We start from the raw sequence: 27,416 nt of genomic DNA, 5'->3' as shown, positions 1-27,416 counted from the left end.
ACTGAGACACGCACACGCTCACACACACACACGCACGCACGCACACGCACACACACACACACACACACACACACACACACACACACACACACACACACACAGACACGCAGCATTTTGTCACCTGCAACTTCTCCTGGTTCCATCACTCTCCCACCACTCCAGCCCTTGGCAGTAAAGCCTGCTTATGTTTCATCCTGACACTTAGAGAAAATCCCTGCTTGTCTATAAGTGCATTCAGCACCACACAAAAGGGACAGGCCAGTTTTTTAGTCCCTCTCCTCCTCCTTCTCCTCCTCTCAAGCCTCAGCACTGCAACACTGTGAAATTGGTTGCTAAATAAACACCCCCCCCCCCCCCCCCCCCCCCCCACCCCCACCACCACCACCACACACACACACACACACACACACACACACAATGTCTGGTTCAACCTTGAACTGCATAGAACCTGAGGGCCATGGAAGCAACACATAGGCCTGACCTCTTGCTATTTCCCCCAAATCTGCAGCAAACACACTCTGACGAAGTGAGAACAAGAAGCACTGGAGTGGAAAACACATTGGAAGTGTATTTGCTAACTCCCACTCCTCGCTGCCTCCCAAGGCCTTGCGTAGCTCATTTCATTGGTAAGGTTTAGAGCAGATGTGTGAACATGGTTCAGGGCAGTGTGTGTAAATCTATTTTTTTTTTAAACCTGTTTGAAAAGAGAATTAAGTGAGTTTTATCGTGTTCTGAATGTGGTTTTTTAAAGAAGCAAAGATGGAAAAGTTGCTGATCAGAACACTTAGGTTCTAAAGGGTACACTTACACTTGCACAGTATTTTATGGTCAAAAACCAAAGGAGAGAGATTTGTGTTTCATTGCACACTGAGGACTGTGTTTCTCAGAGGTACTTGAGCTGATCATAAAGTAAACACATAAATGAATGTGCAAACATTGATACCAATAGGTGTTCATAAATACTGTGTCTTTGACGTGTTATTTGCTCCTTTTGCTAATTAAACCATGACGTTGGTGTTCACAAAAACACACTGCATTATACTTGTATTTTATGATGCAGTTAGCACCTGAACCAGGCTAAACTGTTGGCTTACACCTACATGAAATCAAATGCATCAGTTCTTGCGTCTCCTCCTCTGGCAATATGAACTTCTGTTTGATAGTAATTTGAAACAAAGCAGTGTATTTTCATTGCGTTTGTTACATGTCTATTCCCACCCATGTGCACACTAAATTACTGTCAAGCATTTTTGGGCACTAAATTTTGGTTAGTTATTGTCTTCACCTGAATCATTCAAACTTCTATGTCACCTTTACTGTCATGCAGTCAAAAATGTTGTATTCAGGTTGGAGAAATCCACATGGTGCAGTGAAGAAATGAAATGAAATTTTAAGCCCAGTAAGAACATTAGAATTCCACAACTGAGGTGCCACCAGCGGGGATCCCTGATTAAGACCCATCATCCCCATCGGCTCCCTGCAGCACCCAAATGTGGCAGCAAGTCCACATCCTAGAACTAGGATTGTTGATATGAAGGAACAAACAAACAACATTTACAAGCCTAACACATGCTAAAACCATCTAGGAAAAGAATAAATAGGAATAAAATGGGTTCAAATTAGAGGAACATCAACAGCTGACGGTGTTCTCTGGGCTTTGTCGGTGCTGAAAATATCTTGAATCTTTTTAAGTCTACTTCTACCCTGGCTTTATTACATTTCTTTCTTAGAAGAGAAAAAAATGCACAGCTCAACCTCAGATCAGTTTGACAACACATCTAGTAAAATGCAATAAAAGTGAACTACCAGTTACCCAGTTAGAGCCTTCACTTGAGGTGCTATCAGTGCTGCACACCTGTCCACCCCACCATCTCCACTGCTGATCTGCTTCTCTGCTACAGTAGCATTCTTGACATGGCCTCAGTTGCTCCTCATGCCTCCCAACATCCAAGGACATTTGTATGCATGCATGTATTCATGAGGTGGTATTAAATTGAAAGCCCTTTTTTTTAAACTTCCTTCCTTGCTTGGTTTTTTTTGTACAGTCAACAGTCACTGATATTCAGCTAATGCAGACTAAGAAGAGAGAGAACAGGGAAAGGAGGGAGGGAGGGAGGGAGGGAGGGAGGGAGGGAGGAAAGGAGACATTCTGTGCACTCTGGATGAACTCGAGCTAAAGCACACTCAGAAACCTCCTACACTTCTGCTCTTTCTTGTCTTAGATTTCTTTTCTTTTTTTTAATTTCTTCGCTTAATGATGCTCATCTGAGCATCTTTGTTTGACAATTAGTCCTCAAATATTTTGCACCATGACTGATTGGACCTTAACTCATACTGAAATTACATTTGGGATTACAGAGATATTTTTTTTCATCCTCATCCTCTTCCCTCCTCCCTGCCGTTGTGAGGTGAATATTGCCTCTGTCATTTCACGAGGTCAGAGATGTTTTGCTCAATTCTTTGGCTCTGAGGGCAGTCCTAAGAGCTCTAATGGCTGGTTCACACTCTGTGCTTTACATTATTTCCTAGCTGAAAATACCAAGGGACAAAGTCACTCAGAGAGCAAACCTAAAGCACTTAAGGATGTAACCTACATATCCTCAAACACAGAGAGAAAATGTATACAAAGATACTACCACATCGACATAAAGCACGCACACAAACACACCAAGACTTTAAGGGACATAATGGGGGCTCTTAGGGGTTTGGGGCACTGGGGATGTTCTATTTGCTTTCAGACTATACCACCCACAGACCTCAGTACTTATTTGAAAGTAAAGAGGACAGAGAAAAAGTGAGAAATAAAAGAGAACAGCGCACATAAAATGGAAAGCACCAAAGAAAGTGATTTTGCCTCATAGTTCATCTTCATCTGGATGCCCTGTCCCAACCCCCAGTTCATGAAATAAGTCCTGCTGAAAATCAATGGCAGTCTAAGCCGTGTAAAGGTCAGCCATTCAGCAGCACTGGCCTTGGTGGACCAGTCAAGCCCAGGCTTGTACTGTGAGGCTCAGCTAAGTAGAATTAATGGGGGGATCGATTATTCTGCACACAACTTAAATTGAACTAAGCAGAGAATCATTTTAAGGCAGGAACTGTAGCATGACATAGAATGAGATGCATTTGCCAACCCCGGAACTCATTTAGCAAGCACAAAGTAAAGGGTGGGAATAAGAAAGAGATTTTTAAATAGAGGCTATCACACTCACTCTCCATCTCTACTCTATCACCCGCTTCTGCTCCCTTCTTTTGCAGTTCACCCTCTGTACAGTAACCTCCTGACAATACACTGAACCACCTGGGAACCCAACTCGTAGATTTGATACATAGGGGCACGTTTCATGTTTTTTATTTCCTCTCCCCTTCACTCCCTTTTCCCCTCGCTTATTTATTTTTTTATTTCATGTCACTTCTGGCACCTCATTCCTCTTGTATTTTTCCCTTGTTTAAAACAAAATCAATATGGAACCAGAGGAGACAAATCAACGTATGGTGGCACTGCAGGGGGAGGCCCAGCAGGCTCCCACCTCTCTGGTCACATGCTCCTCGCTCACTTGCTCTTTCCTGGATGTGGGGGAGGGGCTGGGTAAGTGAAAGAAGGAAGGGTGGATGAGTGAAAGCAAAGATGTAAGGGTTGACTTATGGAAGGATGAAATGATAAGAGACCAAAGGGCTGGAGAGGGATGAAAGGGAGCTGGTGAGGGATGAAACAATGCTCCAATGGGAGGGCATATGGAAGGAGAAATGAATGAAGAGAGGGATGAGAAAAAGAGAGGAGAGGAATGGATGGCAGGAGGGCTGGGGGTGCATATCATGGAAAAATTCTGCTCCAGTGACTGGAGTGCAGAATGGGAGCCCCTCATATATAATGTATATCATGGATCCGTGAGAGATTTTCATACATATAAAATGGAGCAGCACCAGGAAGTGTCTCGCCACCACGGCACAGTCGAGTGTCGCCCGTAGGGGCAATTTGAATATTCTGTTCTGTTTGTACTTTCGCACTGTTAATTCACATACGCCCTTGTGTTCCTTCATGTTGCTTCATACTGTGTAAGTCAAAAAGGATTAAAAGACTCCATGACTATATGTAAACACATTTTAATGAAGATTATTCAAATACCTCCACTCCTGCGTATTTAACCTCCCTTTACACTTCATAGGAATATGCTATTATCCAACAAGCCGAACTCGCTAATTCAGCTTAAAAAAAGTGACAAATAAAAGTTTGAAAACAGAACTGAATAAAGTAATAACATATGCACTAACGCCACACACACACACACACACACACACACACACACACACACACACATATATATATATATATATATATATGTGTGTGTGTGTGTGTGTATATATATATATAACAAACTGTCTTCGTTCCTGACTGTATTGCATTTCTGTCTAAACAGTTTGGACAGTAAATATTGGCATCGTGTGGGAATCGAGAAAAATGAAATAAATAAACATGACAAGTGGCCACTTAGCCACAGCCTCCCTCATTGAAACCTGATGAGGGCCACGTCTCGGCTAACTTCAACAAACGCTAAGTGACATGCTTAAGTGGGTTCAGGTTGCGCATCCGGGGTAATTCAGTAAAAATACAAATGAGGCTGGCTGGGAAAACAGATCACTATGCATTCATTGAAAATAGGATAGAGGATAGAGGGGGCCAAGGAAACAGTTTAATTCCTTTTTACCTGTCCACAAGGCCTCACTGCTACATGTGCGCACACACACACACACACACACACACACACACACACACACACACACACACACACACACACACACTGTTACACAGATGCACACAAACAAACACACACACACACACATGCACACAAACCCTACCCGAACCATAAACCTGGTGATTTCCCTCATTGGGAATCGATAATATATAAACTCACTTTTCATTGGTCATTATGGTTGGTGTCGACCATACCTAGTCGACTTTATCTGCCAATGTCACGTCTGACCTTGAGCTCCCTGCTCCTCTCTCACTCCCTCCACTCCCCAGGTGGAATTCAAGCAGCGGGTTGGTACTAGTTTTTGGAAAGGTTCAAATTGAGCCCTGTGGGAGTGGGGAACAGGGAGCAGCCATCTCCCATGACAGATCAATGGTAGGTCTCACCACAGGGCAGGGGGCCAGTGCCTTGCACAACCTGCTAATAGAATCCCAATGTCATTGCTGACACTACATTGCCAGGGTTGCTGGAGGTTAGCCTGAGGTAGGACAGTAGGACAGCCATGGCTAAAAAGCCTTCAAGGTAATCCTAGGTCACATTTTGATGGCATTTGTGTGTGTGTGTGTGTGTGTGTGTGTGTGTGTGTGTGTGTGTGTGTGTGTGTGTGTGTGTGTGTGTGTGTGTGTGTGTGTGTGTGTGTCTGTGTGTCTGTGTGTCTGTGTGTGTGTGTGCATGTGTGTGTGTGTGGGAATACCGTTTGTCACTGGAAACTTGGAGAATGTTGTCATGGAGTTTTCTCAATTTTCATGAGATTCCTTTCTCTGGTTCCTTGAAAAGTCCTTCCTTTTAAACTGGATTCAACTTCTAGCCTTCTCTCTTTGCATTTTTTTTTTTTTTTTTTTTTTGGAAACATCTACTCAATTTCAGTTCAAAGATAAAGCTGCAGTTTTAGACCTTCATTACCATCGCAGACATCCCACAGCACCATGTAGAGCAGTGAAACCTATGATTCATAGCACAAATCATTTTGCGTGCTCCACTTGCAGACAGGCTGCAGTGGCTGTTAAGCCACTATAAACACCTATATGCACAGAGATGTATGAGTGAGCGATGAGTGGAGGAGAAATCTTGGTCACCAGAGGGAACATGTCTCAGAGAGTCTTAAGAGCTACTGATGAAGATGAAGAGAGGACTTAGACCTTTGCATATTTTACTCCTACTTTTACTCTTTCTGTGTTTAACTGTGTGTCACACATATCCAGCACATATAGCATGGTGCTTTAGAGGCTTTTCTGCAGCTTGTCTTTGACTGGATTTTCTCCTTAACGCCCACACTAAAACTTTTGCAGCTTGAGACCCTATTTTCAGGAAATTTCACACATGGGCTGCAGTTTGATGTTCCATCTCCTATAGACATCCATTACGGGTCATGGCCCATGGCACAACAGGCCTTGCTGTCGGGCATATGATATATAAATGTACAAGATGTATCAAGAGTTAACAGTCAGTCCATTTCCTCAACCAACTTTAATTACTCATTGACCCATCTAGGCTTACCATCTTCCTCCTGTCAGCGGGAGTCATGACATTTGTCTGTTGTATGGTATGTCAGCCTCCGGGCGTGGCCTGGAGATCCTCAACAAAAAGCTTCAGGATGTCAAATAATTATCATGCGATTAGAGAGGCACTTTTGTGATTGAATACTTCATAAGTCATTCTCACAGATATAAAAAATGCACTAAGCTTTAAAATAAGTAGTAGTTGTCTGCTATTACAGCCAGTGCTTTTCAATTGTGCTGAAAGAGAAGGAACAACAAAATGGAGCAAAATAATAGCCAGGTTGCATCAAATAAATACAAAAGAAACTTTATCCGGTACAAGAGACCTGCATCCATTTGGAATCACAATAATGAGTGATATGTTTGTATGTTTATCTTGTGTATATGCGTTTAATATACGGCACTTGTACCATTAATGACACAACTCGGACAACAGCTCTATAAATTCAACCACTCTTAGTCACAGTGCATAAACAGCCAGTGGCTGAGTTTGACACAGAAGTGAACAGATGCATGCAAATAGAGAGCACTGTAAAACTTTAAATAAAAGCTGAGTTCCAATTAAATGCCTGCCCCTTTTAATAGCCCATTGGTGTTACTCATTCTGACAAATAAACAGCAGGCTCAAGGCTGGGGTTCTTTCTCTTTTTTTGGTTGTTTTTAAGTTCATTCAATATGTGTTTTCAAGACCAAACAGCCCTCACCTTAAAGTACTACAGCAGTAAACAGAAGGGACACTGAATAAAAATAAATAAAACCAGTAACTTTCAGCTTTCATCGTTTCCAAGGTGAACTACCAGAATTTTTATACAAGGTGCTCTTTATTCTCTCTCTGTGCACCAAATCTCAAAGATCGATCCAATTAAAGATACATACTTGATGTTATTCTATGGTCTAGTGATTTTTCCACAAGAAACATTTACAATGGATGAATTAATTATTTTCCACTACTTTGCTGACCATTAGATTTGTGTTGAAAGACATTAAAGTCCTTTTTTTCCCCTAGATGTCTATTTCACAAACAGGGGAGTTGCATTCAGTGACTGAAGTACACAAATGATCAGACCTTTTACTTGAAGCCTAACTCTATTATTCATCTTAATAGATCCATCCCATTGGGCATGGCTGGCTGACTAATTCTAACAATGATGCAAACAAATTTAAACATAAAGCATGGTCAGACACAAACACACATGCACAAACACACACGTGTGCATTTGAAAACCCACACTGACACTTGTTTCTAGACCAGGCAGGCAGAGCGGAGTTTGTGTGTTCTTCTGCCTGCATTAATTCTGTTAATGATCACAGAGGGTCAGCCTGCCTGTGATCCCTGTCCTACCATTAAACAAATAAAAACAACACTGATTACCAAGATGTTCACTGGATGCATCAATCTTGAGTAATTAGAGAGTGGTGTTTTGACTCTCTTTCCTTTCGTTTCTTCCTTTCGTTCCCTTTCCCTTGCTTATAACAAAGTCAGGCAGCAGCAGCAGGCTCCTTTTAATGAACTAATAAGAGTGTGTGCTTGGTTAGCCAAGAATAAGACAGAAAAGAGACAAATAAATAGGAAGGGAAGGTGCTTTACCAGCTAAATAATGCTGCAACAAGCAGTAGCTATGCTTCCATCATTTTTGAGGATTCGTCACTCTTTTTCTAGATTAAATAAAATTACAGTGTGCGTGCGTGCGTGCGTGTAGGGCTGGGCGACAAAATAAAACCAATATATACAATGAAATAACTTTTCTTTGATAGACATGAAACATGGTCTATAGGTTGTATTTGTCCGTGCATTGACAGATATTACTGATTGATAATAGCCACTGATAATGACTAGAATCATAGCGCCTAGCGCAGCAGCAACACGTGTAAATGTTTGTTCTGCTGCAGCTGCGTACCTCAGCAGTAGGGTTACCATCCGTCATGGGACACGCATTTCCCCCACTTTCCCCTCCTCTGTTCCGTACGCTGAGACCGCGCCTCGCTCAGCATTGCTGGAGCACAAACCAATCATCCAAAACTCGACCAGCCAAAGTTAACAGCCACAAATGACCCACTCACACACGGACAACACCAGGTGGAACGTGATCCCAACCCCTCTGATGGCGGAAAAGAGGCCAAAACTCTGCACATCTCGAACAGAACAGGAAAGGTGGCTACCACAGCAGTGGGACGCCGCTGAAAAAAATAGAAAATGAGTACTTGTGTGTGATGTGTATTTGATTTGCAGTGTGAAGCACTTTGGGCTCTGCTTAAGCAGTGTAAAAGTGTTATATGGGTGTCATCCATTTACTGTTTATTACCTCAGAAGAAAAGCCAGAAAGACACAGTTTTTCTTTTTTTAAATATCTGAAACAGTCCTATAGTGTTACATGTCATATTCAACTTTACTAGAAAATAAATGTTTACACAAAAAAATGTATCTTCGGATATATCCACATCTCACTCATGATTAACAGTGTGCATTTAAAAACTGAAAAATAGCGATTTGCTTTAAAAAAAAAAAAAAAAAAGATTATGATAGCACTATTTCTCATATTACCCAGTTCTATTCGATAATCTGAAAATGTGTGAGTTTTAGATTGGTGATCATCTTAGAACTTTTAAATGTTTTACAAAGTTTTTTAATAGTTTATAGTATATATAGTTTTATAGTGTATAGTTATATAGTTTTTCAATTTTAGTTTCTAAATGTCTGACAGTTTGAAGTTTGATCATTTCAAAATGTCTCACAGTTTTCAAATGTTTGATAGATTTTGAATATTTGATAGTCTTAGAGTGTGTGACAATATTAGAATGTCTGACAGTTTTAAATTGTTTAATGTAGGACTGGGAGAAATTTACAGTATATCGACATTTTCCAAAATTCGATATTGAAGAAAACAAAAACATATAAACTCTTCCAAGATCGAGCAGAAAAAATGCAATTTGCAGAGATTGTTAAAAAAACAAAAACAAAAAAAAAAAAAAAACGTTTCATACAAAAGCTCTGACAAACATATGGTTCTCTGGCCAAAACTGGGACGCCACTGGGTCCAGTCTGGCCTGTGAGATGACTGAGCATACAGTAGAGTAATTGCTGCATTTGTTGTTGCAGCAGGACTGAAAGAGGTATTCCACTGTAATTTTCACCAGGATATAAATTCTAAAATTGGCTTCATGTTGACATTGTACTTACTTTGAGGATTTTACATTTTCATGCACGTATCCTATTCATTTGCACTGAAATCTTTGAATTTGTGGATGTTAGTGCGTTAAACTAAAATGATTCAATGTATTTTTTTTAATTGAAAGTCACTTTTCTAACCATTTTTCTGGAGAATTCACATTTATTCTGTGTATCTAGTGGTTAATAAAAGTGCATGTGTTGCAGTCTGTCAGTGATTTTTGCCTACAATTGTAATTGTGGTAATACTTTATTGAGGAAAAACTACGTTGAATTTATATTGTATATCATCATTTTGAGAAAAAAAGATCTCAAGATAATTTTGGCCACAATGCCCTGTGTGTGTGTGTGTGTGTGTGTGTGTGTGTGTGTGTGGGTGGGTGGGTGTTGCCACCTGGAAAAAGACACAGCTGCCATGTTAAGTTCATGCAGGCCAGTAGCATTAATCTGTCACGTAAAACCTTGAGACCTAAAGTACTGTTGTGATGAACGTTCTCCTTTCCTAACCATGCAAGTGTGTGTGAGTGTACATGAAAGCAGCAGTGACATGTCAATGCTAGTAGGGCATATGGCTTAAGATTCAAATCCAAATGTTCAGACCAAACTAATGTTGTGTGAGTGTAACATTGGAGAAGTATATAATAAAAAAAATAATATAAATGCTCAGAAAAATTAAATGAAATCGAGAAAAACGGACGAATTAATAAGTTGAATAACATAAAAAAGAAAAAAGTGAGTTCAAAAATGGAGGTAAGGAGCCGGATAAGGATCAGTTTGGTGCAGGATGCTATCTCCAACAGAAATCTGTGCTTGATGATGAGCTGAGGTGTTGCTTATACAGAGTCCTGCTGTGCTATGCTGAGCTGTGTTATTCCCACGCTGTGATGTGCAAAGTTTGCTGTGCTGTTGGTGTGCAATGCTAACCTGACTGTGTTGTTTCTGTGCTCTGCTCTTCAGTGCTGTGGCACACTGTGACATGCTGGCTATGTTGTTTCTTTGCTGTGCTGTCCTGGGTGGTGACAGCCTCAGCCTCTGACAGGTCCTTTAAATTCCCCACTGCCAATTAGAGTCACTCCAGACCTGGAGGTGGGTGCATGCAGGAGGAAGAGGAGGGATATGTGGTGGTGGTGGTGGTGGGGGGGGGGGACCATGCTGGAACGATAGTTGCAGGCCTGACAAGCCTGATGTGGAGATGGAAATGCGGTAATTTGGAGTAATTCGGCAACTCGCTGGCGCTTGCATTGCCTGCCTGTCTGTCTGTCCGCTGAAATAAATGGGGTCAGCAGCGTGTGATCGGCAACTTTCATTTATATGTAAATGACCCCATCGTTGCTGCAGCAGCTGCTGTGAAAGCTGCTGCTAAGTCTGTACACAGTGAAATGCTGGACCAGAGAGAGAAAGCTACCCAACCCGGCTGACTCTGTCTCCACCTCCTTTCAGCTCTCTATATAGCCTCTTTCCGTCGTCTCTTTGTTTTTCTATTGTTCTTCATACAAGATGACCACAATAATCTCCGTATACATTGAGGGTAATTCTCAACTTTCCTTTTCTCTTTTCACTGATGTGTTTGTGTTGTTTTTTTAAATGACTGTGTTTTATTTGATGCTATATAAATAAAACTGAATTGAATTTCATTGAATTGACAAAACTGAATTGACAAGTAGACTTCCTTTTGGTCCTGGTTCATTTGAAGAAGCAATGGAAGGATGCAATATGAGGTTTCATTGCACAAATGAGTCTCTCCAACACTATTTGTGCAATTAACAGACCTCTGTAAAGTCCAAAGCAACAACAAAATCAGTAATATAGTACAAAATCAAAGCCTATTGGTAAACTTCAAATATATATTGATACGTTTTTCTTCTTTTTATATGATATATTTCATGGTCTATTTGGGGAGTTGGTATTCGACAAGACTAAAAGAAGAAAGAGACAGCTAGATTTTCACATCACATCTATTAGCAACTGAAGCTCTGCAAGACTAGAATTTTTCATTATCTTTTAATTTCATTTAAGTGAGCACTTTTCTGATTAATCATTCACTTTGAAATGCCACTTTAGAATGATTTAACCTCTTAACCAGCTTTTAATAGTGGTGAATTTGGATCCAGACCTTTGCCCTAAAACTTAGGCAATTCATGTATTATCAAAATGGCTTGTCATTTATCTGATATCAATCAACTAATTGATTGATCAACGAACTACAATGTCACCATGAGTTACCAAACATTGATAAATTGTCAGAGGTGAACCATTGTTTCTTTAAATTTGTGGTCTATAATAATGGTAATGATAATAATATGTTGGATAGACAAATTGCTTTACCAAGTGATTTTTATTAAATCCTCATCTGCTACTTTTCTTTGTCATGCTTTTTGTGAGAAATTGAAGTAATATAGAATAGTGTAGCAAAAAGCCCCATTGAAAACATTGGAGTAGATCCGATAGTGTGTTGTAGGGCCTGGAGGTGTGTTCGCTTCATTACCTAGCTAGCCATTGTGCTGATGCAGAACTGGGGTCCTGTAAATTTCTTCCTGCTTGTGACACCATAGATAATTACACTTCCATAAATAATGGAGTGTGTCTGTCCCACTTCCTATAGAACTCTCCTAATGAGATTAATATACAGAGTGGTTGAAAACACTTGGCAGGTAAATATTAAATATTTTCCTGTTGCTGTTCTTGAAACAATAATCCATTTAAAAAATAAATAACTGTTACAAACAGCTAACTTGTAATGTCTTATCAAGTCTTGGGGCATTTCTGGTGCCATCTGCCATGCTACAATTGGATTTTGTGACAACACAACAAAGAACGCCAGTCATCCTCATTTGTCATTTATATTAAAAGGTTAACAAACAGTTCACTTGAAGAACTGTTACTGTTAGCAACACGTATACAGCCTAGTGAGGTAAAGCAGGTAGGGAAAGTAGGGTATCTGCTAAAAATCAGTTTTTGAATTGCAGTTCTTTAAAAACTCTCAAGAGAGTACTCTCTAATACACCACAGTGTGGCAGGGGATTTCACTTGCTTTTGCAGATAATTGGCCAAATGCAAACACTGCAGGATCATGATAGGATTTTCTTGGGTGCAGCTACAATGATGTTCAATCTGAGAAAGGTGTTCAGCGTTCACCTGTGAACATCTTCCAGATTCTTGTCTCTCCCTGTCAACAAAAGCGCAGGTTCATTTCTACACTCCAACAGTAGAAAATAATACTGACAGAAGTCTGTTTTCACACACGCACACACAGACGCTCGCATGCACACACACAGAAACACACACACACACACACACACACACACACACACACACACACACACACACACACACACACACACACACACACACACACACACACACACACACAGACAAACAGAATTAGTTATTCTCTGTCTAACTGACAGCCCTGGACATGTTAAAGTGAGCTTTTATGCCCATTGCGGCAATGTTTTTATATTTTGAAATGCCTGTGAGTCCTGTTTATTTGTCATAAGTAATTCATGAAAGCACTGCCTTTGATGATGCACTGATTTCATTATCAAAATCTTTAAGTTATCTTTCATCCAAAGTATGTCTTTTATTTATGTCTAGTCTTAAAAAGCTAAAATAAATGTGGAGATATAATTTGGTCCTCTGGACTCAACTGTTTTGAATTAAAGTTGAGTAAATAATTTATATGCTCAAATGGTTCCATCTGCTATACATATGGATTATGGCAACGGTAGAGAGTAGAGTCTTGAAACTGTGCTGTGAAAATTAAATACCTTATAATAATATTTTTTTCCCTCCTTCTCTCCTTACCTTTCAAGACAGGGATCTTATCATGCCTCAAAATATTACAATGTTAAAAAATGAACCATGATCCCATAGAAGCTGTTTCAACTTTAAATCTTTATCTGTCTGCGAAAAATGTAAGTTGAAATGTGTGCATGTGTTTGAGAGTACATATCTGTGTTTGCATGTGCGTCTGAGAAGTGATTTTACTAAAAAATCTTTATGATCACGATTAAAGGCACCATTGACCTCACAGCCAAACCAACAAAGAACCAATTTGCAGCTCCTAACAAACAAAAGAACAGATACTGCTTTATACTTGTTGCTCTGTTATGTTGACCATGTGCTCCAATCATTGTGTGTGTGTGTGTGTGTGTGTGTGTGTGTGTGTGTGTGTGTGTGTGTGTGTGTGTGTGTGTGTGTGTGTGTGTGTGTGTGTGTGTGTGTGTGTGTGTGTGTTCTGTCCAGTTTTGTCATTTTGTGATATACTGTCAAGGATTTCAGTTTTCTGCAACGTCTTGGAATAGTGACTAATACATTTTATTTGTTCTGAAACACACAAAGATGCAAATAAGACCATCTTAACAATGCGTACCTAAAATTTGTAATTCTGTGAGTGTTGTGAAAAACACCAAGTATCATGCAGTGGTGGGCAAATTCATGCCAATGTTCTCACATAAATTCATTAAGTTTTTGCTGCACGAGTGCCTACTTTTATAGATTTTTGGACCACAATGTTTTTTTTTTTCTTTTTAAATCGAAAACCAGAGAAAAAACTAACCACTGACCTGAGTAATAGTGGAATTGGAAAGTGGTACTAAAAATACAGTCAAAGAAAAGAGTATATTTAATGCTTTGGAGCTTGGTATATTTTTTGATTTATGCATGCAAACCTTTATTGTCATATTCTGTTGAATTTTTGCTGTATTTTGCTGTACAGTTTTATAGCATCTGAAAGTAGAAACTTTGTGTTTTAGTATATTGTAATTCATTGCTTGATATTGTAGCTGAGTTATAGTTGTGTTGTAGTTGTGTTTGGAATACATAAAAAATATAATATTTTTTTATGTAGCTAACTAACTATGACTTCATTTCTGATTAGACTTTAAACAGTTTCCTGGACACAGGCCTTCTTTCAAAACAACAATAAATTGCATTGAAATATTTAAACTTTGCTGAATGGCTTCACCTGTCCCTGCAAATCTGCTCAAGTTCAAACCTGGCAGACCCATGGCTCTCAGTGTGCTTTGGCCAGTGCACTGACACAACCTTCATTTTTTGGACTGTCAATTGCAATATATGTGCCATAGAGTAGTGATCCTCAAGATTCATATGTCTCACCTGGCTGCCACCAGGTTTGTGGGGTGAATGTGGGGTGTGGAGTGACAGGTAGGTCAGTGGAGCGAGGGTTTGGGGTTGGTTATGCTTGCCTCACACTATGTACCAAATGAGGGTTGGTTGACAGTATAGAATGTTATGAAAGGCTCCAGCTATTTTGTTGACAACATGTTTCACCATTTGTCAGAAAAGAGCTCTAAAGGTTTGCCTCTGTCAGTTCTTTTGTTCATCTATGAGTATTTTCAGAAGGGCTTGGTCCAGATGGGACTGCCTTTACCTGTTTGCATGTGCTGAGACTGTCTCTTATGGTGCCAACAAGGACCTACCTCCACAGGTCCCAGTGTGCCCAAGACTGTCACGGAGGGGGTCCAGAAGGATACAATTCCAACGGGTACCATATTCCCATTATCGTTACTGTGAGGGTCCATGAGGTTCCCCTCTGTCTGTACCAATATTCTTATGACCTTGTCTGACCTTGTCCATGAGCAGCCTCTGTTATCGGTCCCGTCTCTGTAGGGGTTGAGGAAGACTTGCCTCCATCTGTTCTTGTGCCCATCTTTGAGAGGGTTCCATGGGGACCTGTCCCTGTGTCTTGCCATGCCGTCTCTAAGGAGAACCTGCCACCAATTGTTACCATATGCCCATTGTCATCTCGAAGGGGATCATGGACAACCTGCTTCTGTGTGTTTTCATACCTGTCATTGAGGGGGCTGACAAGGATCCACCTCTGTTTTCATGTTGGTCTTTGACAGGGTCAAATAGGACCCAACTTTGCTTTTTAGCGTGTTCCCATGTGTCTCAATCTGTGCCCATTTGCCCATCTCTGAGGGTATCAAGGAGAACCCACCGTTGCTCATTTTTATGCCCATTTCCGAGTTGGTCCTCGAGTATCCTTCTCCTTCTGTTGCTCTGTGCCCATCTCCAAGAGTGTCAAGGACCACACACTTGTGCCCATTTTTGAGGAGGGCCAGGAGTACCCACCTCCATCTGTACAGTGTGCCCATCATTGACGGTGTCAAGGAGGAACTGCGTTTGTACATACCCATATGCTTCTCTGAGATCCAGCAGGATCTCTTCCCATGCCCATTTGTGAGGTAGTCTAGGAGGACCCATCTCCCCATTTTCCAGTGCTTATCATTGTGTCTGTGCCTCCATGAAAGCCCCAGAATGTCTGAATGCTTTTCCGCTAGCCTCCAACAGAGACTTGGTCTTTTGCATGCCCGGTTCCCTTGCTGCTCCCCCAAGCAGCCAAGTTTGTTCGCCCTGTTCTGGGTCCACCCCACCAAGTGGCCCAGTTTGCTTGCCCAGTCTCAAAGACCCAGTCTGCTTGCCCTCGTTCTGGGCCTGCCCCCTTGAGCATCTCAGTCAGATGTCATCTTCCCAGACCGCCTCCTCAAGCATTCCAGCCTGCTCGCCCTGTTCCAGGGTCCCAACCTTCTCGCCCTGTTCCCAGGCCACCTCTCTCAAATGACCCAGTCTGTGTGCCTTGTGCCAAGTTCCCAGACTTCTTGTTATGTTTCCAGGCCACCTCCCTCGAGTGGCCCAGTTGACTTGCCCTGTTCCAAGGTCCCAGACTTCTCGCCCTGTTTCCAGGCCACCCCCGCGAGTGGCCGAGTCTTCTCGCTCTGTTTACAGGCTGCAGGGTTCTCATCCCATCAAAGGCCCATTGCCTACCCTCTTGAGCAGCCTCACCTGTCTTGGTTTAAAGTAATGGATCAAATTTCATAGTTTGTGGCTCTTGTCTATGTTTCGAAAATGTTTCATCCTTATCAGCGTGTTTGATATTGTGATTGTGATGTGTGAAGTCAGCATGTCAATATGTACAGCAATGTCTTGAGGGTGTGTCTGTCTGTCTGTCTGTCTGTCTGTCTATCTATCTATCTATCTATCTATCTATCTATCTATCTATCTATCTATCTATTGATCTTTCAATCTCTCTCATATGTATGTATGTATGTATGTATTTATGTATATATATGGGTCCAATACTGCACAGACTAGTTAAACTTGTAAAAAGATCCTCGATGCCAACAAGCGAGAGATACATGACATCATGTCATGCATCAGCGACGTTGCCCACAGGTCGAGCCACACAAGAGAGCATGAGTGATGTCCGCAGTTTGGAGATTCTTTATTATTAATGAAAATTACAAATGTAAAGCAGAGTGTGAACTATCATCCACCAAAATATTATGAGGAGAGGCTGAAGATAGTTCATGCAACATCAACCATTCAATCACCAGTGATATTTAGACCAGCAGAGTCAGCCATATGTCGCTCACTAGTTAACTGCTCACCACATAAGTGTTAGTCGTGCTGTATGCTGCACACCTAAGAGTTTTGGTGCTCACACGCCAGTGATGCTACATGCTATATATGATTAAACTATGAGCAATACACTCATTACCAACGAGGTGGAGTTTTTGCATGCACGACTCACGGTGAGCTCAGCCCCTATCAACAGTATGCATAAAGCAGTGCGTAAATGCTACATACTTCCCTCTGTATAATGTACACTGTGGCTGTTAGAGATGAACGGGGTGTTGACACAGAGGCTGTGCAGAGGTGGTTTGCGGCAATGCATAGCCTTGACACATCCCTTGCATATGGAGTATGAATTAGGTTTTGTAGCATTTAAGAAGTACCTGTATCAATACTTGGCATCAGCAAGCAGCTAAGGGTTAGTAGTCATTCTTGTTGTTGTCCTTTAAAAAAAGTGGTTTGTCAGTTGCCCCAGCCTACAGTGTCTTGCTTTCTTGTAAGTCAGCTCATTGCCAGGTCTCCCTGGTTCTTGTAATGGTAATTCATTTTTATATGGACCACAAATTGGATCACCTTCAGTATGCTTTTGATTCCTGCACTGACTGTCTGTGAACTGAATTGACATCTGCTTCTGTGTTGGGTCATCCTATGTCCCTAATAGAATGAACTAACAAGTGTAGCAATGGAGAGGAACAAACTGCCTAAGCAGAATGTGATTTCTGCATCTGTGCCGGGCTCCTCTACCTGTATTTTCTAACACTCCCCCATCTCAACCTGTATATGTGTCAAAATGGCAATGGGCAGGCATAACACCTAAATGCTATTAATAATGCACAAGTGTTGGGGTGATTTTGTAGGTGAATTTGACACATCATACAACATTTTGAGATTAGTAAATTGGTTGACATGCTGGTTGTCAGTGGAGTGCACTTTTCCATTTGCATGGTAGTATGAAATATGAAAGTATGAAATAAGTTTTATTATTTATTGTATGTATAGGTCATTATTGCAGTGGTGTCACCCATTACACATGTTCACGTTTATTGAATGTACATTTTTTCAGTGTGAAAATGTATTCTTCCATTAACCTGAATACTGTTAAAGATGTACACTCCACATTGATAGCTCACAGTGGAATCATGAATAAACTAGTCCATATGTGTCTCAAAGTTGATCGAGCCAAAGTGAAAAAGTGATCTGCTGGAAGGTGGTGTTGAAGGTGGTAACATATCATTGTTACCAACCTGAAATTTATTCAGGGGAAACATACTTTGAACGTTTGCATGAATACTCAACCCACAATATCTTGCTGTGGAACTGAAAAGGAAAGCGGGCCTAATTAAAATTTCAGAGGTACCAGCTGGGTGTCTGATCCCGTCGCCACCTTCCCACCCCCCTCCCAGTGTCCTCGTGTCTGTTTTGAGACACACTCACCTTGATTTCTTCATTTATTAACCTTGACAGAAACAAATCTGCATCACTACTAACAATGCCATAAAGCATAGATAATGGGAAGAGTATGCACACACAGTCTGAGTACAGACATGTTCAGTGCATACACATTTCAGCACAAACACACACACACACACACACACACACACACACACACACACACACACACACACACACACACACACACACACACACACACCGTGAGCTCCCAGACAAGGCCGTTCTTTAATGAACGGCTTTAATGGGCAAAGAAAGATACAACAAAGCCGTCTGGGAGGACTGTTTGTAGTGAAGTGATCAAATATTCTCAGAAGTGATATCCTTAGCATGAGGAATTATAATGATAACCATGAGAGACTATGAAATCAACTTAATTTATACCTTTGTACCTAACTGAAGCATCATTTTGCCACCACTTCAGTTTCCACTGACAGATCAGTCAGAAACTCATTCTTTATCATTCATCCTTTGTTTAATTCACAATTGATTTAAAATGTTTGAATCACTTTGCCTTTGATTTGGCTTTAAGCTGTTCCTGTTGAAAGAACGTTGCGCCGCATACAAGCAGTATCATGTACACTCTTGCATTGATGTGTGATGGGCGTTTGTGGTGTTCCCCCAAGAGTTGCTAAATTGAGGGCTGCATCTCCATTTGGCCTGCCGGATGGCGACCTTGCAGCCCTGTCTCTGCATGCTTTGTGACTACGTAATGAAGACTTCAGGGCCAGGTAAACAAACTGTAATAAATTGCTGTGCTGTGACTGAAAAGTGGGTGTTCATCACACATGTTGAAAAATTGAGGAAAACACATACTATATACAGTGTCCGCATGTAAATGTTATCTATTAGCACTGCCACACAAATGCAGGAAAACACACAGGTACACACATTAAAAATCAGGCAGAACATTAATTCTCATTAGCCTGAGAGCAAGGGCAGTAGCAATGGTGTATCTTGTGAATGGTTTCTGTGCTGGAGATACTTCTCTCTCACAGAGCAAGCACCATTAATAAAAACATCACAGTCAATATTTGATTACCCAAGTGAATCATTAAGAAAAAAAAAGCATGCATCCACTTTAACCAATGTCACCCCAAAGCACACACACTGTAGAGGACTGAAAGGCAACTGACAACTGAGAGGGTCAAGCATAAGTCTAAAGTAAATGTAGCTTTGAGTTTGTACCTTTTTTTTTTTGCTTTGTTTTGCTTTTCGGGATGTTGTTTGATGCGTGTGTGTGTGTGTGTGTGTGTGTGTGTGTGTGTGTGTGTGTGTGTGTGTGTGTGTGTGTGTGTGTGTGTGTGTGTGTGTGTGCGTCAGAGAGAAAGAGAGAAGGAACTTGGAAGTGATTGTTGTCACCACAGTGATGCCTGACCTTTAGCTGTGTTCTGAAGTTAGGTGAAGTTGTCTTTCTTCTTCACTTAAAGTGGAGTGACATTTAATAGTCCTCAGAGGTCAAAGAGGGCAACAAACACCAAATAAAGGCTGTCAGAGGTTTAGAAAAAAAAGAACAAACCCCACTCTGTGTAGATGGGTGAGTGATTTTTTGTATATTTGGTATTGTAACACATTGTACAGTCATGTCATTGACTGCTTAAACAAATGCTCAAAGTTTATGAAGCACCAACCTTACTATCTCCCTTCTCATCTGAACCTAAATACATTCAACAGCAACCCTTTTTCTCATACCTTGCTCTTTGGCAATAAAGTGTTGGCAATGGAAAAATGGAGGGGTAGAACAATATAAGAGCAGAACGATGGTCCGAGGCGTGCTGTGCACACCAATAGACAGACCTTACTGTAACGGATCTCCCTCTCTAGAGTTTTAAATGATTCAAACATTTGCCCTCCGCTGTTCCTGCACTGGGCAAACATGTTGCTTGTCTCCTCTCCTACTCCCACTATTTCTCCCTCCCTCATTCCCTTCCACTCATTGTCACTCAATATTTCCGCCCATTCCATCAGTTAGCAGAGTCACATTTGTATCTCTGGGGACTCCATAGTCTCATGGAAGGAATATACTAAACTGCTCATGTACTTCCATTATATTTTTGTACAGATTTTCATCTTTAAGTGGCATTTCAGACATTGATCACATTGTTCACATCTTCAACTAGTGTGGTTTGTGTTCACACTGCATTTTTGAGACAGGACCAAGCCGCCTGGACAACACCATGCAATTACAGCAGCTGCTCATTTGGTTGTGCTGTCACCATTAAGAATCACAGACAAGAGAGGATAAAAAACATGATGAAGTAGAAGCCTGGCTAAATGACTGGTCCAGACACAAAGTGAAAACTCCGCCCCTTTAGCTGGCTTGCGAAAATTGGGAATCCACAAGTAACCACAATAGTGTTCTGACCATATACTGATGAATGTCTCCACTTCCTCACCACTTCATGTCTGTCCACAAGATATTTTCCAGCTTTTTCTTTGTGCATTTGCATCTTTTGACTTGCGGCCAGTGGCTTCGTTTCTTTACAACCCAAAATGCATTGCACTCCACATCATGTCCTCCCACTACCTCTGCTTCAAAGTGTGCTTGCAAGTGAACTGAGATCTATGTTTTCAGAACTGCACTCATAAGGCATAGCTTTAGAGAGGTGAAGTAGTCAATCGTCTGGTTCCTGCCAGCCAAGGACAGTAAGTGCAAGGCGTTAAAATCTATGTAGAAGGATTACAAACCTATAGAGTCTTGAAAACTGAAAAAGGCATTACCAAAGTTGGCCATGAATTCAATAATTACACAGATGCAGATCAAGGTTAAGCCAAAACTGGTCTGGGTCAAGCATAAGCTGAGCTGAGTTGGGCTGAGCTGGACCAAGCTGTCTTTTGTTAAGCCAAATTAGGCCTCTTTGCAAAGCTAGCAGAAGATGCTGGGTCTCTGCAGAGTGGGCTTTGCAATCCCCAGGCCTCATTAGAGATGCAGAGAGGTTCTGACTCCCATCACCTGTGAGCTTTTTATATCTGGCATAATCTCTTAGTAGATATTTCTTACAACCCATAATGAGCAGGTTATTACTCCATGCAACAGAGAGTGGTAGAGGAGAGAGGAAGAGGGGGTAAGGAGAAAAAGAGGAAGAAGAGAAGGTGCAAGGAGGGAATGAAGGAAGTAAATGGTAAAGAATTAAAAAGCAAATATAAAGAGATCTAAAAAACCACTCAAATTTAAAAGGCAATAGCGATAAGGAGGCATCCCTATTCAGTTTGGTGATCATCGGTAGTGTTTACGGCAGTATGACTATGGTAAAAACAAATAACTTGACAGCCCCCTGCCTGCTGCCTTATTTGGGCCTCAGAGGGAGTAGAAGGGAAAAGCGGGAGCACAGACGAGAAGCACTGCTGCTTAATAAATACATAAATAAGTGCATAAATAAACAGAGCATCAGACTGACATGGCAGAGACAGCACCTGAAGCACTGGAAGACAAGTCATCCCTCTCCTCTCTCTTTCTCTTCTCTGTGCTGTCTGCATTGATTGATGTGAGGGAGGAGGATCAAAGGCTGCTGAGTAGTTCTCAGAAAGATGGAGAGATAGATAGGGAAGGAGGGAGGAGAAGAGAATTGGAGGAATGGTGGAGGGTGGTAGAAGGGTAAAGTGAGAGCACATAGAGAAGTTCAGGCCCCACTGTCTGTCAATCAGCGCCACAAAACGACCCTCTAACTGCAGGACTAAGTCAGACATTAAGGCCTCAAGAGTCAAAGAGAATTCAGTCATTCTCACCCTCCGCCTCAAGTTCTCTGTTCACCTTTCTGTTCTCTCCCTCTCTTTCTCTTTCTCTCTCTGTCTCCCTCTCTCCTTTATCTTTTCTCCTCTACGTCCCATCCTGAAGAGGAGGAGCAGGGCCAAGCACCATTAATCTTCTATCTAATAACACTGGTAATGTTACACATTATTGGAAAGAGATGGGCAAAATGAACCAATAAGTTATCTGATATGGGTCCCCCTTCTCCACGCACACTCCAATCCCAAGGACATTTAGGTAAAAGAAGAGACACAGACGTAGTGACAGAAGACACAGACACAGATAGATAGATAGATAGATAGATAGATAGATAGAGAGAGAGAGAGAGAGAGAGAGAGAGAGAGAGAGAGAGAGAGAGAGAGAGAGAGAGAGAGAGAGAGAGAGTGTGATAGAAAAAGGGTGGGCAATGTGAAATATTTCCTGCTATCGACCTCTTGGCCAGGGACATGCATAGATTTCTGTATGTGGAAGATAAGTGTCTTTGATAAAGTAGGTTAGCATTGATTAATCCATGAAATCTTGGGGCTGTGGACTTGAAGTTAATGAGTAAGGTTTTCTATTTTCTCTGCAATCTCTCACGACATTCATTCCCAGCACAGCCTGGGGAGTCAGCGGCCATAGCGCACTGGCCCCCCTTATTTTAAATGTCTGTTATTTTGGGTGAAGATGGCCAATCAATGAAGCTGACATTTGTTACTGTGAAGGATTCACAATGCAATCATGGGATAAGAGTTGTAAGGGCCTGCTAAGGTGCATATAGACAGGGTGGAAAGGTCAAGGCTAATCTAAAGGGAACAGGAGCTATTTATCCAGTCACACAAGAATAAAAGGGAGATGAGAGACACAATCTATATATACAGCCTCTGGGGGTTGTGGAGGGATTGCACAGTACATATACACACAAACAAGGCATCCTATCTGAGGTAAAGTAATTTCCCTCTCATTTCAATTGGTAATAAACACTGTGCATCAAGTGACCTATCTTGCGGCCCATAACTGAGTTTTGTTGCCGTATTCAACACCTCATGGAGATGAGAAAATCTGAACATGCCATTAAGGAGTCACCCCTGCATGAGGTTAGGTGGGAGACAGCGCTGTTTGAAACGTCCATCTGCACCATTTGAGCTACAAGTTTTTCTGCCACATTTAATACGGCATGACAGTTTTCTTGTATGCAGCTGTGGCGAAGTAAAGCAAAGCAAACAGCACAGTGGCTGTACACATCAGTCACATTTAGAACAACCTTGAAACAAATAGTACTACGGACGCATCCTCAGGCACAGGATGTTGTAAGAAAGAAATCAAGGGAGACAGACAGGCGGGCATTGCATGGAGGCAAAGAGGTAGCTTTCTCTTTCTTCTCTCCCTATCTCTCTTACTGACTGTACATCAACACCTCAGTTGCCCACACTCTTTCACATTCTAGTCTATCCCTCCTCTCACTCACATTAATCCATCTCGCTCTCTCTGCTGTAAATCATCCCTCTCTTCCTCAACCTCAGCAGCAGCTGTGCGGAGGAGGTAGAGTGGATGTCAAAATATTTGGCAGCCATCTCTAGTGCCGGTGTAGCATTTTAACCTCCGTGGTTATTACACATATACAGGTTTGTCTGACATCCCCCCAGGCATTAGCCTTGAAATCTCTCTCTCTTTTTCTCCCACTCTCTCCCTCTCTCCATTCATCACATCATTATCCTTACAGCAAGGATACACAAACAACAAGCTCGCCCCCACCTTTATTGCTCAGCTCTCTGTGAATGGCTGAAGCTTTACTCCAAACACAGCATGCCCCTAATCCACCAGAGGAAAAACTGGAGTAAGAGAGAGGGCTCACCTTTCAAGCTTGCTGCAGCCACTACAGTGAAGATGGACAAGCACTACACATTTGCATTCAACATAAGCGAACACAACCACCCATCCAACCACGCAACTACACAACTGCTTACGCACGCACACATTCATGGACAAGCGCGCGCACGCCTATTTATGTGGCTAATTATCTAATTCATTCCTAGCAAGAATGTGGTGCATGTGTGCCTGCGTGCGTGCATGTGTGCGTGTGTAAACCATGACAGAAATATCTCTGCCCCGGGCAATGACTCCACCATGCAAACATACGTACACACATAATGCATCTCGACCTTTAGGTCCTTGTTTCAATGCATTTTTTTTTTCAAGGGACGTGAACGTTATTCCAGGAAGAGAAGACAGCCCCACAGGGCTCTTGACAGCCCCTGTAAATCAGATGTCATAGAAAGATCTAATGGTGCTGCATGGACCTGATATACAGCAGTGTAGTATGCTGACAGTTGCATGTACTGCATGCACACTCAGTACAAACCTACATATGTGGACAGACAAAAATGCTTTCATGCACTCACACAAGTCACTTTTCTACACTAATGCAATACACAACATGCAGTTTACATGTGGGTGACAGCTGCCTTACTCAGCAGTACATTGGGTGTAAGTCTGCTTTAGAGGACTGGATTTATCATCTTTAAAGCATGCAAACACACACACACACACACACACACACACACACACACACACACACACACACACAGATAGAAAAATATAAAAAAGATTTAGTAAATGTGAGCAAGATTATTAACTCCTCTTGATGTGTTTGCCTCACAGTCAGATGTGTTTCAGAATTTTTTTACAATTACAAAAATATAATTTCTCAATTTCACATGAAATTTATATCTCCACAAGAATTTCAGTGATTTCAAGCATTCTGTTGAAAAATTAACATGAAAAAAGTAATGGTGAAGAACAGATTAAAAAAAAAAAAAACCTGTCAGCCCCATTAAAAATGTGTTTTCCCTCTCCTGTTGTTTTATTATCACCGATATGTCTGTGTTCATGCATGTATTATATACTCTAAAATATATTTCCCTGCAGTAAATAATTGCCAAAAAAAAAAGAAGAAGAAGAAGAAAAAAGGACGCCCTTGTAGGACGCTTCTTGGGATACACTACCATGACAGATATGTACAACAACAAACGGTGTATGGGCCTAGTGTTTTGGGATAATGTTCAAAGATTTCACATGAAATGATATGTTAAAAACTATTCAATTATATTAAATGATTTTCAAAGAAAATTCTGTAGTAATTAATTTTGCATTGCTCTTGCTCATGTCATTAACTTTGATGTCAGTTGCAGCTGTGCTACTGAACAACACATATCGAAAATACACGTGAAGAGAAAGGTCATATGGTGGGTCCTATCAGCAACAAAAAAAAAAAAAAGAAAATTGGCTCAAGAGACACACAGGCTGCATGAGATATATCTGAGAAGCTTGTGGTTTCAGAAGTGCATGGCCGTAGCTGTCCGAGCTAAATTTATAATTCCCCCCATCTGCCTAGTGCATACTTATGCACATTATGTTTCAGTCTGACAACTGATTTGACAGAGGAACCAAGCGCAGAACATGATGTCCTGTAGGCACACCACCCAAGGCATAAATATTTATAGAGAAACCAGGAGGCCAAGGAGAATCATTATAACCTTGTGTAGACCTAAGAACAGCATCCTTGACTGGGAAATCATAGTTTTCATGATCATCACAATAGTCACTGCTGCAGGTGTGAATGTATAAAATGGGAAAAAGAACAATAAGCGAGAGGGAAACATTATGTCCCAACTGTCAGGATAACAGCGGAAGCTGAGGATACCATTGAGAGGGGTGTGAGGCACACTGGAAGACAGACAGTGACTATGTGAGTGTGAGATAAAGTGGTCGGGGTGAGGGGAGTGAGTGTGGATGATAATGAAGTATGAGTGTATGGAGTTGGTCCGAAAGACCGAGCTGGATGCAGAAAGCAGCTTACTCACACTGCTGGTGAATCATTGTGCCCTGACTGATAAGCTCTGACTCACAGGGAGAAGGGGGAAACAGAGGAGAAGGAGCATATAGTGTAGGTGGGAAATGAGCTGAATGTATGTCCGTGCGTGTGCGCATGTGTGCGTTTGCATGTGCATGCATATATGCGTGTGTGTGTGCACGTGCACACGAGCACGCATGCATGTTTACCATGTGTAAATTGGCCAACATGCATTCCCTGTGCAATTGCTGCAGGAACTGGACATGAATCCACAGCAATATGGTTTATATGACTGTGTGTGTGTGTGTGTGTGTGTGTGTGTGTTTGCTGCAGTGGTGACAGTGAAGGTCAGTATTGTGGGTGTGTCTCAGGCCTCCCAGCTGTGGCCCGGGGCTAAGGAGCCATCACTGTCACATCTCTGTCTCGCTGCTCTGTGTTGCCAGCCCTGCAGAATGGTAGCACTGACAGACAGACAGGCACACACACACACACACACACACACACACACACACACATGCACACACACACTATTGACTCAGACACACACGGAAACAGCACATTAAACCAACCTCAGGATACATAAGCACATGGATGCCCACACATAAATAGACAGAGATGCCATATGATCACACAGCGCGCATGGCCCAGCTATAGCATCTTCAACTTAGCCTCACACAGCGGCGTACACCACGGAGGCAGTCTCTTCACATTCCTGAGATGGAAAGCATAAACCATGTCCCTTCTCTAATATGTGAACTTGTTGACCTTGTCCACACTCATTCAATCACCAGTGGAGAGAGCACAATTAATCCAGCGGTATGCTCCACAGTCTCCGCTGTACCGTCTTAGCCCTGCTCTCTGCTGTATTCAGCAAATATGTACAAAGAAGCTTGTCTCAAAGTTTTGTGCTTCTACAAGCACAAAGTCAAACAGAGTGAAGGTTTAAAGGTGAACACGACCTGCTCAACATGATACCTCAATTCTCAATTCTGTTTCTGTGCTGGTATGCTGGTATCACCACAGTCTGTGTGAGTGTGTGTGTGTGTTCTTTAAAGATCTAACTGACCTGAAATTCTTCCATCTCAGATCCCTCAATGTCATGTCGGTTCAAACAAATCGCACAAAAATGAAACCTTGGATCTATCTATACTTGTATGGATTTAAAATATTTTGTGACACATAACATTCACACAATCAGTGTAATTTAAAAAGTCTGACTTCATATAACTGAGTGGCACAGCAGTGAAATTATAAAGAACAGAACCAGCTAAGGTGGCTTCCTCTTTCATTAGCCCTTTCAAAGAAGTACAGCAGAGGGTTGGGTCCCTTCTACACCCCTTCAAATGGGGAAATATATGTGACCTCTGGCCATAATGTAGCCCTGAAATGGGCTGATGCTTTATCACACACCTTGGTGTCCCTCTCTCCCAGCCATCCTCACACTGGCCTCTTTATGGCCCAGTGCATGGCACATAAAAGGAGAGCACATTGCACAATTACTGCCTAATTAACTGGCCGATATTTTATGTGGTTAGTGAGGCCACAGACAGACTGCAGATCATTTGCCAGGATTTTAGAAGATGTGTGTCTTACTGGG

General features: G+C 41.7%; 1 protein-coding gene and 1 long non-coding RNA gene across 9 annotated transcripts in view; both read right to left on the bottom strand.

Annotated features, from left to right (window-relative positions):
* The window catches only part of celf5a (cugbp, Elav-like family member 5a), a 194,631-nt gene that overhangs the window by 95,335 nt on the left and 71,880 nt on the right, over nt 1-27,416 (bottom strand). The gene's annotated exons all lie outside the window — the stretch shown is intronic.
* LOC115381338 (uncharacterized) lies at nt 12,415-27,009 on the bottom strand. Its single transcript, XR_003930415.1, has 3 exons — nt 26,999-27,009; nt 23,093-23,098; nt 12,415-12,573 (listed from the first exon to the last, which is right to left on the bottom strand). It is a non-coding gene; the product is annotated as an uncharacterized LOC115381338 (long non-coding RNA).

Source organism: Salarias fasciatus, chromosome 23 (genome assembly GCF_902148845.1).
Source record: "Salarias fasciatus chromosome 23, fSalaFa1.1, whole genome shotgun sequence".
In the NCBI taxonomy this organism is placed as follows: domain Eukaryota; kingdom Metazoa; phylum Chordata; class Actinopteri; order Blenniiformes; family Blenniidae; genus Salarias; species Salarias fasciatus.
The sequence above is the reverse complement of the archived record's forward strand: the minus strand, read 5'-3'. Positions and strand labels throughout refer to the sequence as shown.